This window comes from Physcomitrium patens, chromosome 16 (genome assembly GCF_059467195.1).
Source record: "Physcomitrium patens ecotype Gransden chromosome 16, ASM5946719v1, whole genome shotgun sequence".
NCBI classification, from domain to species: domain Eukaryota; kingdom Viridiplantae; phylum Streptophyta; class Bryopsida; order Funariales; family Funariaceae; genus Physcomitrium; species Physcomitrium patens.
Genome location: NC_143425.1, coordinates 11,518,750 through 11,538,846, shown reverse-complemented (window position 1 = coordinate 11,538,846; position 20,097 = coordinate 11,518,750).

The window sequence follows — 20,097 nt, the reverse complement described above, 5'->3', positions numbered from 1 at the left end:
TCTTCATACTTCATAAATTAAGAGCTCAAATGCCACAAAATATATATGTATAGCTTTTCAATATAATAATCTACCTTTTTCAAAAGGTTTGAGCCAAAAATTCATCAAAAAACTTAAGATATGATTTCAACCATTACTATGAATAAAATCACTTACTTATTGCCTTTGATTTGGAAGTGCCGCCTTCAACTCCCTATAACTTCTTCATCCAAATTCCGAATTCATCAAATAATATATAAAAAATCTAATTAAGAAAGTGCTCTCTCTAATCTTAGTTGTCAATCCTTTGTTGCTCTCTGTAAACGTATGTTATGCTCCAAAGAGTGATAGTGGATATGAAATTGATACCTTAACTTTGAGTGCCAATAACTTCTTCATAAAAATTCCAAATTATACAAAATTTATATTCAATCTATATTTAAAAACCTGAACTTGATGATCCTAGTTTCCAAAGCTCAAAATTTTGTACACAAATTGTAGCCCAAATCCTAAACTTTACAACTTTAGCTTCTAATTTCCAAACACCCTCTATGAAGTCGCCAAAAATCCTTGTTAAGATTATAGGCAGCCTCTTCAAAGTCCATTGGGCATGATATTCGACCAATAGGAATGAAGTTCTCCATTTCTTGCCTTCATCTGACCATGTCTTACTTTCATACCTCTCAATTAGCCTCTTACTAGTTTAGATTTTTATCCTTAGGCTTCCACCTTCTCCCAAGGCTTCAAACTAAACATTTAGGTCCTATATTTTTTTTAATGCCAAAATCAAAATAAGTAAAAAAAAAAAAAATAGAAGTCAAGTTTCTTATACCAATTCTTTTAATTTAATCTACTAACTACTCTAACATACATCTAGATTTATTAACATATAATATTTTTTTAACTAATTTTTACATACTATAAGCATTTATAATACGACATTGTTGTGGCATCTCAATATTTAATTTTGGCCTCTTCTATAGAAATCCTCCTTATAATACAAACCTATATGTTTTTTTCCTAATCTATTTAAATTTTTCAAGTGATCAATTAGTACGCTTGATTAATATACTCAAATAATGTCCAATATCTAATAAGTATTCTTTATAATTTTTTTCATAAAATGGCTTATCTTTCTTATTCAATTATGCAATTGAATAAAATTTTGTACCCACATCATCAATATCTTCAATCATTTCATCTTCTCTATCATATACTACTTGAGATGATATATTTGCTATCGGATTGTCTTTCCTCCCAACATGCCTAAATTCTAGATTTAATGATTTGATATAAATAATCTATCTCAACATTGCAATATCTGGTATTGTACAATTGATAATTATTTTAAGTAAAGGCAAACAATATATTTCAATTACTACCATAGCTCTAATCAAATAATCTTTTTCAACTTTCATAGCTGAAACAATTCCCCATAGTTTCCTTTTCACTTGTAAATATGCATGTTGGCGAGTACTTAAAACCTTAGTTCTAATTTGCACTGCAAATCTATGTCTGTTTGAATCATCTTGACCTACAACCCATCCAATGGCAATTGGACTAGTATCCACTTTAAGAATCATTGGTCTATTATACTTATAATCAATTTTTTTCAACACTAAAGGTGATGTCAATAATTTCTTCAATCTTTGCATTGCTTTACTATACTTTTCTTCTTATTTAAATTGATAGCCTTTGCATAATAGTTCATAAGATGGATGCACTATGTGAGTATAATGAAGAATCCAAATACGATAAAATACACATATACCTAAAAACCTACAAACCTCTCTTAAAGAATTATAATCTTCTTTCATTCTTCCAATTGTATCAACCTTAGTTGGATCTGATTTTCTTCCATAAAATCCACATAAATGTGCAACAATCACAACCTCTTGTACTTCAAATATAGATTTTGTACCTAATAATATAAGATGAACTTCTCCAAGTCAAGTCAATATTTTTTTACAATCTTATATATGATCAGAAACATATTTGCAACATCCCTTCTTATCTAAAGTTTCATCTTTTTCTTCTTCTTTGCACCCCTTTATAGAAACATCATCTAAAAAAGGCATAGTCTTCTCAAGAATAAAATCTCTCAATATCTTATTCATTCCATTCATCATATGCACAACTAAATTAGTTATATCTTGAAGAAGAATATACATTCTAACTAATCTAAGTAGTGTTTTCATTGTTGTCATATCTCTATTCCCTTCTGCAAGTTGAAATTAGTCATAGCTCAAATATAAATCACCCATTGAATAGATCGCCCTTTGTGTAAATGCCTCAATACATTCATCTATTATAGGCCTAATTCCTACATTCTTGATAGTTATTACATTCACTAACTGCATATCTTGAATAAATCGTAATGAATTATTTTTCTTAGGTATTGTAAACCATCAATTAAAATATGGTACAAAAGAGGGCTCTAAAATCTTCATCTTCATCTTCTATTTTAGTAATTCCACCAAGCTTGATAAATGTGTCCTTGGTACTTGAATTGGCCTTAAATTCTAAGGTACATATGGTATAGTAAAAATAATCATAGACATTACAATATTTGGATCTATACACCCAATTTCATAAGATTCAAAGGCAAATGATCTACCTTATTTTGCCAACATCTCTTTGAAGCAAATAATTTCGTCTGGCAATAAAGAACTATTAGAACCAATCTTCAATTCTTCAGAAGTCTCTTTAATAAACTTGTGTCCAATATTCCTTGGATTCCTCAAGCTCCTTTTCTTCGATATTTTTTTTATTTTTTCTGTAGAATCTTTTGGCAAAGGTTCAATAATAGGTTTAACTTTCTTATCTATTGTCTTATATTTTGTCTCAACTGTAACCTCTGATGTTTGAAAAGATTCAATCATATCATAAACTTCTCTTGAATGAATTAGTATATCTTTATCATTATTACCTAATCCAATAGATACAATCAATTCCAAAGGATTCTTCAATCCATTTTCTTCATAAATACCAATAATCTTTTTAATACCAATAATCTTTTCCAAAGATCAAAATATGTGGCAAATAAAATTTGCCTCATCTTAGACTTCCTTGATATGTAATCACTACTCTTTGTAGAATTTGTCTCTAAAGGAGAAATAATATCATTGACATATATTTATTATAATTGTTATTTAGGTCATATGAATGATTAGAAGTAGATAAAAATAGATTAATTTCTTACTATCTTTTAAGAAAGCTTCTTAAAAGCTTCATAAATACTACTTTGACTTTATATGTATTTATAGTTAATTAATAGGTTAGAAACTTGGTCAAAAAGTTAATTACATACCATATATATTAATAGCTTGTAGAACAAGCTAACTATGTGGTATTTATATAAAAAAATTATCTTATAAAATAAGATATGTATTGTACAAAGCCAATACATTTTGGAGATCCTATAGAATGTCACTATGTAGTTCTTAGGTAGATAGTATATGTAGAAACAAGAATGAAGCCTTCTTCACTCTTGTCAATTCTTTTTTTGCTTAGTTTAGTTTAGTTTATTTTTACTTTTTTTAGTTTAGTTTTAAAAATTTCTAATTTTTATATCTTTTAGCAGTAGCCATTTTAGTTTCTTTTTAATATATATATTTTTTTATTTCTATTTTGTTATATTTCTTTGAAAAAGCTTCATTTATTTATTTGCTCTCATCAAGTTCTTTTTCTTCACTTCTATGTAAATTGATATGATATGTTTTAAATATCTTATTGAAGAACAAAAGTCTCAATATTGTTAAGAATAATTGCACTTATATTATAAAGAATCTAAGCACACTACTCCATACTATCCAAAAAAGTAATATAATAAAAAAATAAAGAACATAATTGCCAAAGAAGACAATATATCAAAAAATAATTCTTTTTAATAATAATAGGAACTCTACTGTTATTATCTTGCATAATACCTAGTACATGTTGTGATTCATCAAATTGACTCATTTAGTCTTTTAGGATAAAAATATGCATTTAGAATGCTTTAAATCATAGTATATAGTAAGTAGTGTAGAAATCCTTAGAAAAATAGAAAATTAGAATGTTAGTGGTAGAAATGGAGTCTTAATAAGTCTTAGAGGCAATTATCTTTATTGGTTTAGTATTTTTTATTCATTTTTAAATATTAAGGATTATTTATTAATACCAATATTTATATTTATCTTCTATCTATATGTACTACTTATAAAAACTATCAATGTTAATAGTTAGAAGAAGCATGAGAAAGAACCTCATATCATTTTAGTTATTGATATTAAAAAAAAATAAGATTTACAATAGATTTAAATTAATTTTTATTATTATCAAAAATCAACAAGGTAGGATAATGTAGCCTTAGATGGATATTAGTATTATAGAAACATTATAGGATTTTTCAGAATTTATTTAGAATTTATATAGTATTTTTTAGGAATTTTTAGAGTAATTTTTAAGATCTTGGTAAAAATAAATTTTATCACTTTGGAAGCCTTTATGAAGAAATAGAGAAATAAGTGAAGGCTACACAAGGTTCTTAGGCTAATTTTATGTTTTTAAATACCATGGTGAGGTCAAAAATGCAAAAATATTAGTTCTTCTAGTAAAAAATAGGAGGACCAACAACTAGTATAGTCCTTGTATGAAGGGAGGTACACAAGTCCCATATGGATTGTAGCACCTTGAAGATAGTTAGGAAGATAAGACTAAGGCCTTGTGGCCTCTCTTAGACAACCTTATATACTATACGTGAGCCTTGGTGAGGCTCGAACCCTTGATCTATAAGCAAGTTACCTTGGAGGTAAAATATTTTGACTTCACTTTTCAATTATTTATTTCATATCTTTAAAACTTCATAACTTACTCTTAGTAATTTGAATTTACATGTTTCTTATATCATTGAAAATACAATAAAATTAACTATTTAAAAATATTTTTTTTATTTTTTATTTTTACTTTTATTAGATAAAAATATAATAAACAGATTGTGACTTAGTTTTAGGTGTTGTAATTGCTTCATGTCATTTATTTCAATTACTTTGTGGTTATTCTTCTTTTATTCTTGTTATTTACTTATTTCACTTCATACCACCAATTACAAGTAAGTCTTAATTGAGGCCATTTTGTAACTTGGATTGAGGAGTAAAAATTTACACTCACATATGTTATATTCTTTTTTTAAATCTTTTACTTTATTTTATAATAGAGGTTTATTTAAGATTAAAAAATCACAAAATATTTTCTTCATTATTTTTAAGAGACAAAAATTTTGTTAAAAAATAAGAAATATTTTTAATTAAAAAAAATAAATCTATAAATATAGAAATCATAGACAATTATTTGTTGTCTTTTAGAGATGTTACCTATAAAAGAATTCCTGTAGATATAACAACTAAAGATTATAATAACTTAATAATCTTTAATGAAATTAGATCTTCTTTTAATTTAATTATTTTAGGATTATTGTAACTAAAAAAATATAATCTTCAAATAGATTGAATTTCTTGTAACCTTGATTTTTTTCATAATTTAGCCTAAGATTTTACTTGCCAGATAAAAATATATAAGTCTAAAATATCCAAATCTTTATTTTTAGGTGATAGTGCTTTCATGTATGTTGCAAAAGAAAAAAAAAAAAAAAAAAAAAAAAAAAAATCATCTTTTGCTATATATGCCATACATATTTTTTTATAGAAAAAAGATTTTAAGTAGCATTAATAAGATACTTTTGAGAAGAAAAATACAGATGTTCTTCTAAAGTATTGTTCCTATGATTATTCCATTGATCTTTAAGAAAGATCTCAACCACCATTTAGACCAATTTATAGCTTATTATAAAACAATTTAGATATACTCAAAGAATATATTGACGAGAATTGAGCTAAAAACTTCATATGCTATTTTAAATTTCCAACAAAGACTTCTATCTTATTTGTGAAGAAAAAAAATGAATCTATGTAGATATGTGTGGACTATGAAAGATTCAACAAGATCACTATAAAAAATAAGTACTTTTTATCTTTGAACTTAGGATTTCTTGATCAATTAAATTAAGCAAAGTTTTATACAAAAATAATTCTACAAAGAGCATAAAATTTAATATTCTTGAAAGAAAGAGATGAATGAAAAGTTATGTTTTGAATTATATATAGAAATTTTGAATATAATATCCTACTTTTTGGACTTATAAATGCACCAATTCCTTTTTAATATCTAATAAATGATATCTTTTGTGAATTTCTTCATGAATTTGTTATTTATTATTTAGATGACATTTTGATCTATTTTAAAAATATAAAAGATCATAAAATTCATGTTTGTTGTATAATAAAAAAATTTAGAGATATAGGATTATATACCAAGATAAAAAAGTATGTATTTTATACTATTTAAGTTAACTTTCTAAAATATATCATTTCAAATAATAGTCTTATAATAGATCTTAAGAAGATTCAAACAATTATAGATTAAAAAAATCTAAAAATAATTAAAGATGTGTAATATTTTTTAGAATTTACCAATTATTATTGGATCTTCATTAATTATTTTTTTTCAAATTGTGACTCTTCTTAAATGTTTGACTTGTAAAGACAAACTTGAGTTGAGCAAAGAAGCCAAAATATCTTTTAATACCTTAAAGACAATATTTATTTTTGCACCAATATTGTACTATGTTGACTTTTCTAAGGTATTTTTCTATCGACACAAATGCATCAAACTTTGCTATAGATGTGGTATTATTACAAATAGAAGCACATGATAAGATCTACTTAGTAGCTTTCTTTACTACTAAATTTTCAGCAATTAAGATCAACTACAAAATCTACAATAAAGACCTTCTTGCAATCATAGATTCATTTCAAAAATATCATCATTATTTAGAAGGCACTTTCAATCCAATCATTATATATACAAATCACAAAAATCTCAAATATTCCATGTTAGCATGTGTTTTGAATTGTTACTAAGCCTCTTAGAGTATGTCTTTATTAAGATTTGATTTTAAATTCATTTATAGATTTCAAAAATAATTTTTATCAAACACCTTTTTAGAAATTTTTATTTTATATTCAAAAAAGAATATAAAAATTTTGAATCAATAAAGAATAATTCTCTTAAATTTGGTACATTTTTATTTTTGAGCAATGAAATCAATATTGACTATTAATTAAATTTTTTTTAAGAAAATTTAATTAAGTATATCTTTTGATATTTTTATTCATAATATTAAGAATAATTCTTCTAAATCTTATAATATTTTTAAGTTTAAATTTAAGAATAATCTATCATATTTTGAAGAATAATTATATAATTTAAAAGAAAAAGTATAAATATTTGTTCTTCAAGCTCATCATAACTTTTCAATAATTAGATATTTTGGATACAATAAGATTTTGGAGCCAATATCTAAAGATTTTTAGTGGCTTCAAATATAAAAGGCAATTAAAGACTTTGTAAAATCATGTAACATTAGTTCAAGATGAAAAACTCCTTGTTACCAATCTTATGGACTTTTTTAGCCATTACCTATTCTAGAACAATCATGGTCTTTTATTTCAATAGATTTTATCACAAATCTTTTAGTCTCAGGTTCTTATGATTCTACAATTATTATAATAGATTGTTTTATCAAGATATTATATTTTGTATCATATATAAAATTTATTATAAGTAAAAAAATAGTTAAGCTTTTTCTTGTCATTATCTATTGCTATCATGAATTGCCCAAGGATATTATATTCAATAGGGAGATTCAATTTATATTAAGATTTTAAAAAATTCTTTTTATGAATCGAAAAGTAGATATTAAGTTATCTTTGGCTTTTTATCCTCAAACCAATAAACAAACAGAGTAAATAAACCAAGTTTTAGAAGAATATTTGAGATATACCATTAATTATCAATAAGATGATTGGATAATTTTTTTGCCATGGATAAAGTTTTCTTATAATAACATGATATATTCTTCTATATAATAATTTTTTTTATTAATTATAGTTATCATCTACAACTTGATGCTTTTGACTTTGTAAAAGTTGGTAATCTTACAACAAAGATTTAGCAAATCATTTATTTGAACTATATACACTAATAAAAGGACAATTAAAAGAAGCTTAAGAAGGACAAAAGGCCAATGTAGATGCCTATCACAAGGAATAATCTTAATTTCACATTGGCAACAAGGTATGATTATTATATCATAATATCAAGATTGATCGCCCTTGTGATAAGTTGAATTATTATAAACTTGGACCATTTCTTATTTTTGAAAAAATAAATCTAATTATCCATCTATTATATCTACAAAAATATATGAAGATTTATTCTATATTCTACGTATTTCTTTTGAATTATATAAGATAATGTATATTTTGAAAAGATGATAAAAGCCGCTTCCTCTTGTAGAAGTATATAATAATTAAAAATTTAAAATAGAAGAAGTCTTAGAGTTAAAGTGGCATCAAAATAGGTTGAAATATCTTATTTATTAGTATAGATATGATATTAATAAATGTACATGAGAGCTTGCAAAGAATCTTATAAATACAATAAAAAAAGTTGATGCTTTTTATTAACAATATCTATTAAAATTAAGATGAAGAATAACAAATGTTTGCTATAAAAGAAATAAGATCCAAAGAAGATAATATTCTATCTTTTATCTTTATTTGTAGTTTTTATATTTTTGTAGCATTAAAAAGATGAAAAATTGATAATAAATAGATTCAAATTATGAGCTATCATTTGTTGACTTAATGAAATATTGTGATTGTCACAACCTTCAAAAAAGCATAATAGAACTAAATATCTTCAACAATGACATGTTTTTTCTTGAATAGGTGGAAAAATACAATGTATTGTCATATAGTAATATGGCCATTAGGTGAATAAAGAAAGAAATTATTTTATTATAAAAGAATCTAATTAAAAATATACAATAAAAAAACATAAATAAATAATAGATAGTTAATAAAATCTATTAATATTAGAATTATTTTTTATGAAAATAGATTCTATTTACTTTATAGAATTATAAATAAGTCAAAATAAAGTAGATTAAAAAAATAAAGCATATAAATATATATATGAAGAATTTGAAAGTTGATTTTAGCAAAGATTTTGCTTAAAAAAATAAGAATTAACATCCAAAAAAAAGTGTTTGTCAATAAGAATCAAAATCAGAAGGCTAGACTATTTCTAAAATCTAAGACTCTTCCAATCCATAGGAATATAAATCTTGTCAGAATATAGGATAGCATAGATTAAAATAAAATTAAACAATACTAAATAGAATGGAATATGAAAGGAAAAACAAATAAAAAGAGAATAACAAGGATTTCAGCAATCTTAAAAGGAGCATTTTGAAAATCAAAAACAAGGATTGTAAGGTTTAAGATTTGGACTACAATTTTTATACAAATTTTAAAGGATTTGAAGTTATGGTGATGAAGTTATAGTTGTTTGAAATTAAGATATCTTTTTAAGATATATTATTTCTATTTTGAAGATACAAGGAGTTTTATGATAGATTTTGGAGATCAGAAGGTGCAGTTGCAAGGATGATTTTAAGATCTACATCTTTTGTGAAATAATTTTTGTATTTAGAGTTTATATGAAGAAGTAATAGATCATTGAAGACAACACATGTAATTCAGAGGCAATAAGTGAGTCATTTTATAGATAGTAATGGTTGGAGCCATATCTTGAGTTTTCAGATGAATGTTTTGCTAAACATTTCCAAAAGTGTATGTTATTGAATTAAAAAACTATATATCAAAATTATATGGTATTTAAATATTTATTTTATGAGGTATGAAGAAATTTGCACACAAGTATATATAAGCAAGGATTTTAAGCTATTGTTAGAATTTTGGTGGTATCTCACGATCCGTAATGAATTTATAGTTGAAATTTGTTTTGGTAGTTTTCAAAAGTACATCACTACTTCATGTAAAATTTGGATTTGTTTGGGTAGTCCAATCATGAGATATAAATTTTTGAAATTTAGGAAGAATTTATCTTAAGGATAAATTAGTTTTTTATAATATTTTTATCACATTTTTTATGATCTTTGATACTTAAGGCTCATGTATTGATGTAATTTCTCCTATAGAAATAATTTTATATATAGACTTGGCGTTTTCTTAATCTAGAGGTTTAATTGAGCATTTAGAAATAACTAGAAGTTCAACGTTTTTTTAAGGCAAATTCTTTCTACAACAATATTGTAAATCTAAAAACTTCTCAAACATGGCTCCAACTACCTATCTCTATGCTTTAATACTATGAATATCTTATTTATATTCTATTACAATTAATCCCCTTCTACTAATATAAAACATCTTTGTTTTGCTTTTAATGGTATCTTCAAATTATTTCTTGACAATAGGTGAGATTTTGTACAAGTTTCTATGTTACACCATGGATTAGATAACCTTTCAAAAAGACTTTGTACTAAAATTATCAATGTCCATTGCCATGACGAAGATAAGGATGCTCAAAAATGCTATCTATTTTATACTTTTGTTAGTCATTAATCACAATTGGTAGAGGTGGTAGTTGATGTTGGTCCAAAAAGTGCCTTGGCTCAACTTGAAATTCCTTGAGTTACAAAATATAGAAGACTAAATAAACCTAAATATGTAGCAAAAGCTTGAGGCAATATGCAATATCAAAAATTGCTATCCAAGCCATCAAGGTGCCAACATACAAATTTGAATTGATGTAGCAAGTACAAAGTTGGCATTGGAGAATAATACTTGATCATCTTTTTGGAAGATCTTATATTTGCTGATGATTATCTACATACTACTTTTCTTAATTTTGTATAGTAAAAAAGCAGTGCCATGCCTCTTACAAGATTGTTATAAGGCATTGTAAAAATTTATCCAATGTCGAACTATTAATATCAATACAATGATCAAGACTTGCTAGCATAATTGAATGTTGACCAATATTAAAGAAAAATGGTGAATGATTATTACTTGCTTGAATATTATCAATATAAATAAACTATAAGGACGTCAAATATTTATTCTAGTCATTATGATCAACTGCCATATATATCCATAGCATATCTTTCAAGGTCAAATTTGTATGCTTTGTTTGTCTATTTATTTGAAGTTGGAAGGCTATGGATACAACAAGTTGTATATCTAGTAGCTTGAACAAAATCTACTAAAAACTTCTTATGAAGCTTTGATCTTGATTTGAAACAATGATAGAAGGTAATCCATATTAATAAAAGATAGTATCAAAGAAAACTCATATAAGTACTAGAATATTAATATCAAAGTATACCTTAGCCAAGTGAAGTTGTTTCAAGAGTCAATCTGTAAAGACAATAATCATTGTAAAAATTGAAAAGGATTTGCAATAAATACATAATGAGATCCATAGTCACTTACTTCTAATATGCCTATCACGGATATATATATTTACTTCAACAGTTACTTATATGATTAGATAGAAGTAGGTAAAATTTCATAAAGTCTTTTAAAAAAGCCTCTTAGAAGCTTCATAGATGCAGTTTTGACTTTAGATGTATTTATAAGTTAGAAACTTGGCCAACAAGCTAACCACTATTGGTAGCTTGTTGAATAAGTTAACTTTATGTAATAGCTTATAGAACAAGTTAACTTTGTGGCACATACATAGATAACTTGCCTTGTAAGTTAAGACATGTGGTTAGCAAAGTCAACATGTTTTGGAGGTCCTATAAGACATCACCATGTAGCTTCTAGTTATAAATATAAAAAGAAGCAAGAGTGAACCCTTCTTCACTTTTGTCGTTACTGTTGTCGTGTTGTAGTTCGGCTACTATATGAAAATAATGTAATTATGTACTTAATATATAATTTATTAAGTAACATGGTGAGAGCCATATGAGTAGATTTTAGTTGGTTGTAGAATATAATTTGATTATTACTTTGAGAAGAGGTTGTTTAAAAAGATTACTATAGAATTTGTATAACATTAATTTTCTTTTGATAGTGGCTTTTAAGATTGCTTTTGGTTAATAGAAACTTCTAAATATTTAGAATCACCTTTGTTAGACATTCGTGACCTTTGAAAACTTCTTTTGGTTCTTTTATTTGGTTTTTTGAGCATAAATTATATAAATATTATAAGAAAAAGGATTGAAGAAGGATTTTGGTAGCAAAAGGAGTAATTAGGGAACCAATATAGATGAATGGAGATGAATAATGAAAATCTCCATTCCTATTGGTCAAAAATCATGACCAATGGACTTTGAGGAGGCTTCCCGAGTCCATATTAGGGATTATGGTTAGTTTCTCGAAGCCATTCGGATTTTGAAGGCTAGGATCAAAAGTTTTAGGTTTTTGGCTATGGTTTTGATACAAGTTTTGTGTCATTTGGGATTTTTATGAAGAAGTTATAGGTGCTCAAAGTTAAGGTGTTTGTTTTGGACCTACTGTCACTCTTTTGGGCATAACGCACGTGTACGGACAGAAATTGAGAATTGATGACTGCAACTGGAGAGAGCACTTTTGCGGCTATACTTTTCATATACTGCTTACTAGATTACAAGTTGAAGTGAAGGAGTTATTGGATTTTGAAGTCAGCACTTGGAATCTAAGGGTAGTAAGTAGCCTAATTTACTTGTGCTTGTGATTTGAGCTATATCTTAGACAATTTGATAAGGTTTTGGCTCAAAATTTCCAAGATTATGTATAATCTTATTGTAAATCTTTCTACATAAGTTTTGTGGAATTTGGAGTTTGGGTTTTTGAGATATAAGGAAAATAGTTTTTCGGGTGCTTGTAAATTAGGGTTTAGAGTGCCTACTAGGGTTTCTTAGATGCTAGAAGATCGGGAGTGAATTTGTAGTTGGTTTTTTTTATGGTAAAATTCAAGGGTAAATTCTACCTATTCTATAAATTTGAGATAAATTGAACTATTAGATCAATATTTATGATTTTTTAAATTTGAGGCAAGAAAACCCTTCAAGGGAAAAATATGTTTTGAAGGGATTTTATTATATTTGGATTTTTATACAAAAATAAAGGAGTTTTGGAAGCTAAGACAAGAATCATATAAAGTTTTAAGGTACATTCTCTACAGCTAGATACCCAGTGTATTCCCAGATAGCAAATCACGCCATATGACATCATTCTAGTTCTTAGTCTTGTTTCAAGACTTTCTAGTTTTGTTGTTTTTGGCAATAGGTATTCTAATTAATATTACATTACTTTTTGAGTGACTTTCTAGTTCTCTCTAGTGACATAAGAGTGTATCGAGGATTTTCTTTCTTTGAGATTCATATCCCTCACAGTTTGACAAGAGTGCTAACATACTATTTTTATCTTATTTTAGAAGTGAGTAGATTATTCCACTTTTATTATTGTATTTTGAAGGTTGCAATCTATCTACCTTTTAAAAAAAAAAATATTATTTTCTAATAGTGATCTTTCCTTAAAGAAAGTAGATTACTCCTTTTTTGTGAAATTTTTTATTAGAGGTTGCAGATTACCCTCCTCTAATTTAATTTTTTGGATTTTTTTGAATTGCCTATGGAAGGAAAGATTATGGACGCTACACCTAGTAGAAGTGAGAATAGATTTGTAACTATTTCAGATCTTCATAAGCTTGTCAACACTCTTAGAATGGAAATCTCATGTATTTCTAATGTGAATCATGGAAGTATTATGCCTACACCTATCGAAGAAGTTTATAGTCTGTAGCAAGAAGTTGTGCAATTGAAGGAAGCAAGTAGATTGACCTCATAACCAAATCTAAAGATTTTTGCTTCTAGAAGTATGAAAAGAATGAGGATTAGTATGCCTGTAAAGTTTGATGGAAGAAGATCAAAATTTTGAAGATTTTTGCAATAAGTCAAGCTCTATTTAAGATTATATTTTTTTCAATATCTTGATGGATTTACTAAATTTGGATTCATAGGTGCACTTCTATCAAAAAGTATTCTCTCTTGGTTTACACCTTTAATAGAAAAATATTTGAGACTCTTTTATGATTTGAATTCATTTCTAGAAGTGTTTACGGCCACATTTGGAAAAAGTGATCAAGTCCAAGTAGTAGAGATCAAACTCTTATCTTTACAACAAAGATCACGATTAGCCACTACATATGTTGTTGAATTCCAAAACCTTACTTGCAATGTGGACTAAAATGACAAAGCACTCATCAATCAATTTTGATATGGATTAAAGGATAGTATTAAAGATTTATTATTAACGATGCTGAAAATAAATTCTTTGGAATAATTTATTGCTCAAGCCATTGCATGTAACAATCAATTATTTGAAAGGCATCAAGAACAAAGACTTGGCTCCAAAGGAACAAGTCAAGTAATAGTAGTAGCTTCTAAGTTTTTTGAAACATATTCATCAAAGTTGGAACCAATGCAAATTAATATAATATATTTTAGAACTCTCACAAAACAAGAAAAGACTTAACATTGCCAAAAAGGTCTATATTTATACTGTGGAGAAGCTAAGTACACTACTCAATATTGTGTAAAGAAGTAATATAATTAGAAAATAAAGAGCACAATTATCAAAGAAGATAATGTGTCAAAAAATGAGTTTCTCCAACTACAATAGAAACTATGTGGTTGGAATCATGTGCAACACCTAATAAAGGTCCTATTCTCTCCTTAGATCCTTCACCTTGTTTTACAATAGATATACATTTAGGGCCTAAAAATCACAAAGTCTTTGCCTTATTAGATTCAAGAGCCCTAGCGTATTTTATAGATGAAGATTTTGTCAAAAATTAAAAAATACCATTAGTCAAAAAAACTAAATCTATACATGTAGAAGTTATAGACAATCATTTGTTGTCTTCTGGAAATGTTATCCATGAGACTATTCCTTTAGATGTAATAATTAAAGATCATAATAGCATAGTAGTATTTAATGTAATAAGATCTCCCTCCAATCTGGTTATTTTAGGATTATTGTAGTTAGAAAAATATAATCCTCAAATAGATTAGATTTCTCGTAATCTTAACTTTTTTGGTAGTATAATCCAAGCTCAAGTTAGTAAAATAGAAGTATAAAAGTCTAGTACTTCCAAACCTTTACTGGTAGGTGCAAGAGCTTTCATACATGTTGCAAAAGAAGGATCATCTTTTGTTCTATATGCTACACCCATTTCTAATAGTGAAAAAAATGTCAAGTGGTATTCCTAGCTAATATGAAGAATTCCAAGATATTTTTGAAAAGAAGAATGCAAATATTCTTCCAAAGCAAGAATTACTACCAAATCTTCATCAAGAACTTTTCTTAAGTTGTAGCTCTACTTACACATTTAACTTATAAACACAAACTTGAGTAGAATAAAGAAGCAGAAGTAACATTTGATGCTTTAAAGAAGGAATTTACTTCTGCACCAATCTTGTAATGCATTGATTTTTTCAAGTCAATTTTATGGAAACAAACACATTAGACTTTGCTATAGGTGACGTGTTGTCACAAATAGGAACAGATGATAAATTCCACTAAGTAGCTTTTCATTTCAAGAAATTTTTAGTAACTAAAATTAATTATGAAATTCATGACTAAGAACTCTTTGCAATTGTAGATTCATTTTAAGAATAGCATCATTATCTAGAAGGTGCTTCAAGTCCAGTTATCATATATACGGATCATAAGAACCTCAAGTACTTCATGCTAGCATGTGTTTTGAATCATCGTCAAGCCTATTGTTGTATTGTAAAAGTTTACAATATGTAAAAATTAGTTAAAATATATTATATATTAATAAATCTAGATATATATTAAAATGGTTAATAGATTAATTTAAAGAGAGTGGATTTAAGAAAATTTATTTTGAGTTTTATCTTTATTGATTATAGTATTTAAAAAAAAATTGTAAGACCTAAATGTTTAGTATAGAGCCTTGAGAGGAGATTAGAGCCTAAAGAAGAAATTCTTAATTAGTAGGAGGCTTAATGGAAGAGATGAAAGCAAGGCATGGTTGGATGAAGGCAAAGAATGGAAAACTTCATTCCTATTGATCGAAGGCCATCCCCAATAGACTTCAAGGAGGCTGTCTAAGGCCTTATTAGGGATTAGGATTTCTCTTTCAAATTCATTCAAGCTTTAGAAGCTAGGATCAGTAAGTTTAGATTTTTGGATATAATTTGGATGAAGAGTTTATGTAATTTCGAGTTTTTGTGAAGCAGATATAGGTGTTCAAAGTTAAGGTGTCAAATTCGTACCTACTATCACTCTTTGAAGCATAACATATGCAGTTGAAAGAAATGAAAGATCAACGACTGCAGTTAGACAAATAACTTCCTCGACTACACTTTATATATACTGTTTGATGAATTCGAAGTCTAGACAAAGGAGTTATAGGGCATTGAAGACAGCACATGTAATTCAAAGGTAGTAAATGAGTCATTTTGTTGATAGTAATGTTTGGAGCCATATCTTAAGTTTTTGGACGAATTTTTGGCTCAAAATTTCTATAAATGTGAGTTATTAAGTTAAAAAGCTATAGATTAAATTTTCATGGTATTTGAATACTTATTTTGTGAGATATAAAGAAATTAGCACACAAGCATATGTAAGCTAGGATTTAAAGCTATTGTTAGGATTTTGGTGATATCTCAAGATCCGTAGCAAATTTGTAGTTGAATTTTTTTGTGGAAGTTTTTGAATGTATATTAGTACTTCATATAAAATTTAGAATTTTTTGGATGGTCCAATCGTAAGATATGAGCTATTGAAGTTTGGAAAAAATTTCTCATAAGGATATATAAGGTTTTAAGATACTTTATCATACATTTGGGTGTTTTCTTGGTACTTAGGCTTATGTTTTGATGTAATTTTCCAAAAAGGAAAAATATTATATATATGAACTTAGTACTTGTATATCTTAGACTTGATTGAGTATTTAATGGCAGCCAAAAGCAAAGCGCTTTTCTAAGGCAAACTCTCTTTACTCTGACACCATTGGAGCATATGTTTATCCAAATTTAATTTCAAGATCTCTTTACAATCCCAAAAATAATAAGGTCTATTAGATGCTCTTTTTAGATGTTCTTATCTTGTACCAAAAGAAAGAAATGCATCTTTTGATCAATAAAGAATGATTTTCTTAAAGCCCGATCATTTTCATCTTGGAGTAATAAAATCAACATTAACTATTGATTCAATCTTTATCAAGAAAATCCAATTAAGTATGTCTTCTAATCCTCTTGTTCATGATATCAAGAATTTTTCTTCTAAATTTTATAATATTTTAAATTTTGAGTTTAAGAACAACCTTTTCTATTTCGAAGGACACCTATATGTTCCAGAAAGAGAAGCACATTTATGTATTCTTGTCACGGCCATAATCATGTAAGCAAATAATTACATATAGAAATAGGTAGAAGTAAGTAAAAGTAGATAAAAGTAAGTTAATTCTATAGTATTTAATATAGAAGCTTCCTAGAAACTTCCTAGATGCTGCTTTGACTTCATAGGTGTCTTTAATTGACTTTTTGGATTAGAAACGTGGTCAACAAGTTGGCCATGTACCACACATGTTGTTAGCTTGAAGATCAAGCTAACTATGTGGCCCACACGTAGAAAAACTTGCCTTGTAAGTCAAGGCATGTGTCCTACAAAGTCAACACATATTAAAGGTTCTATAGAACGTTGCCACGTGGCCCCTAGTTAGATAGTATATATAGAGACAAGAGTGAAGGCTTCTTCACTCTTGTCAACTCCTTTCTTGCTTCTAATCTAGTTTCAAGGGTCTTTAGTTTTCTTGTCTTTTGGCAATAGCCATTCCAGTTTCTCTTTCAATATATATACTTGTTTATGTATATTTTGTTACCTCTCTTTGAGTGAAGGCTCACTTGTCTAAATTGTTTTTTCATCGAGTTCTTGTCCTTGACAGATTGACAAGAGTGTACCTACAATATCAGAGCTTTGTCTAATCTTGATTAAGAGTGGATTACCCCTTTTCTCTTGATAAGATATAAGCATATTAAAAGTTACGGATTACCCTCTTCTAAACTGATATTGTCCTTAGTATTTTCTTTGTCCGCAAGTCCTCTTTTCTATTTGTCTTGAGTGATATTAGACATCTTCTCTCTTCTAAGTGTTATTATGGCAAAACTTCTTGAAATGAAGAGTGCAATGGCACAAATGCAAGAGCAATTGAGGGAGTTAATGCTTGCAATGCATCAACTCAATTTACCACCACAAGGAGCAACAAGATTGGCAGGAAGTGAAGATATAGAAATGGTTGGAGCTGCTTCAACATCTGTACCAAACCATGTCCTTTCTCCTATGGTCGAACGCCCTTCAAATGTTAGAGAACCAAGAATTGCCCTACCCGAGAAGTTTAATGGCACCAGATCCAAGTTTCGAGGATTTATCAATCAAGTGCAACTTGTGATTGAACTTCAATCCCAAAGCTATCCAACTCCAAGATCACAAGTTAGATTCATTGGTACGCTTCTTCCAGGTTCGGCACTATTGTGGTTTTCATCTTTTCTTGAACGACGAGATCCAATATTAGATAATCTAGAGGCTTTTTTGGCGGAGTTTCGATCCATGTATGGAGAACATGATGCAATTCGTGTTGCAACCAATAAGATCCGTATTTTACGACAAGGCAATCGATCAGTAACGTTATATGCTTCACAATTTTGACAACTTGCAACTGATATCAAGTGAGATGATGCTGCACTTATTAGCCAATTTCTCTATGGATTACAATATGAGGTAAAAAAATTAATGCTCAACTTATTTGATCCTCAAACATTGAGTCAAGTAATTGACTTTGCTGTGAAGTGCGACAATCCTCTTTTTGAATTCCGATCTGAGAACCGTATACGTGGACCTCAACGTTACTATAATTCAATGGCAACACCAACACCTGTTCAACACATACATTCGGAAGTAGAGGATATGCAAATTGATGCAGTACGTTTCAAACCTCTTACTGAGCAAGAAAAGACTCGTCGTCGTTAAGAAGGATTATATTTATATTATGGAGAACCAAAGCACATTACTCAACATTGTCCAAAGAAATGATATAATCACAAAATGAGGAGTATGGCTGTGAAAGAAGATAATATGTCGGAAAACGAGTTTGTTCAGCTACAATAGGGATCGTGCGGCTCGAACCTTGCACAACATCTAGTAAAGGTCCTATTCTCTCCTCAGAGCCCTCTCCTTGTTTTATATTAAATGTTATTTTAAGACCTAAACATTACAAAGTCTCTGCCTTGTTAGATTCAAGAGCCTCAGCGTGTTTTTTAGATGAAGAATTTACTAAAAGACATAGCATATCTTTAGTAAAGAAAACTAAATCTGTTCATGTAGAAGTCATAGATGGTCGTCCATTGTCTTCTAGAGATATTACTCACGAAATCCTTCCTATAGAAGTAATAATCAATGGTCATAATAGTTTTGTAGTATTTAATATCATTAGATCTCCCTCTAATCCAGTCATTTTAGGTTTATCGTGGATAGAAAAATACAACCTTCAAATAGACTGGATTTTCCGAACTCTTACTTTCTCTAAAAGTATAACTAATAGTGTAGTTAAGTAAGTAGAGAGTCATAAGTCCAGTTCAATTAAACCCGTATTTATAGGTGCAAAAGCTTTCTTGCATGCTGCTATGAAAGAATCACCATACATTATTTATGCTACACCCATTTCTACTGGTGAAAAGACTTCAAGTGGCATTCCAAGCCAATATCAAGAATTTCAAGATGTATTTGAAAAAAAGAATGTAGATACACTCCCGGAACATCGTCCCTATGATTGCTCAATTGACCTTCAAGAAGGAGCACAACCGCCATTCGGACCAATCTATAGTTTATCACAAAATGAGTTGGCTGAGCTCAAGGAGTATATTGAAGAAAATCTAGCCAAGAATTTCATACGCCATTCTAAATCTCCGGCAAGAGCTCCAATTCTATTTGTGAAGAAAAAAGATGGATCATTGCGGATGTGTGTTGATTATCGAGGACTCAACAAGATTACCATCAAAAACAGGTATCCACTACCTTTAATATCCGGACTTCTTGATTAGCTGAATCAAGCTAAGATCTATACAAAAATAGATCTTCGGAGAGCATACAATCTAGTACGCATCAAAGAAGGAGATGAATGGAAGACTGTGTTTTG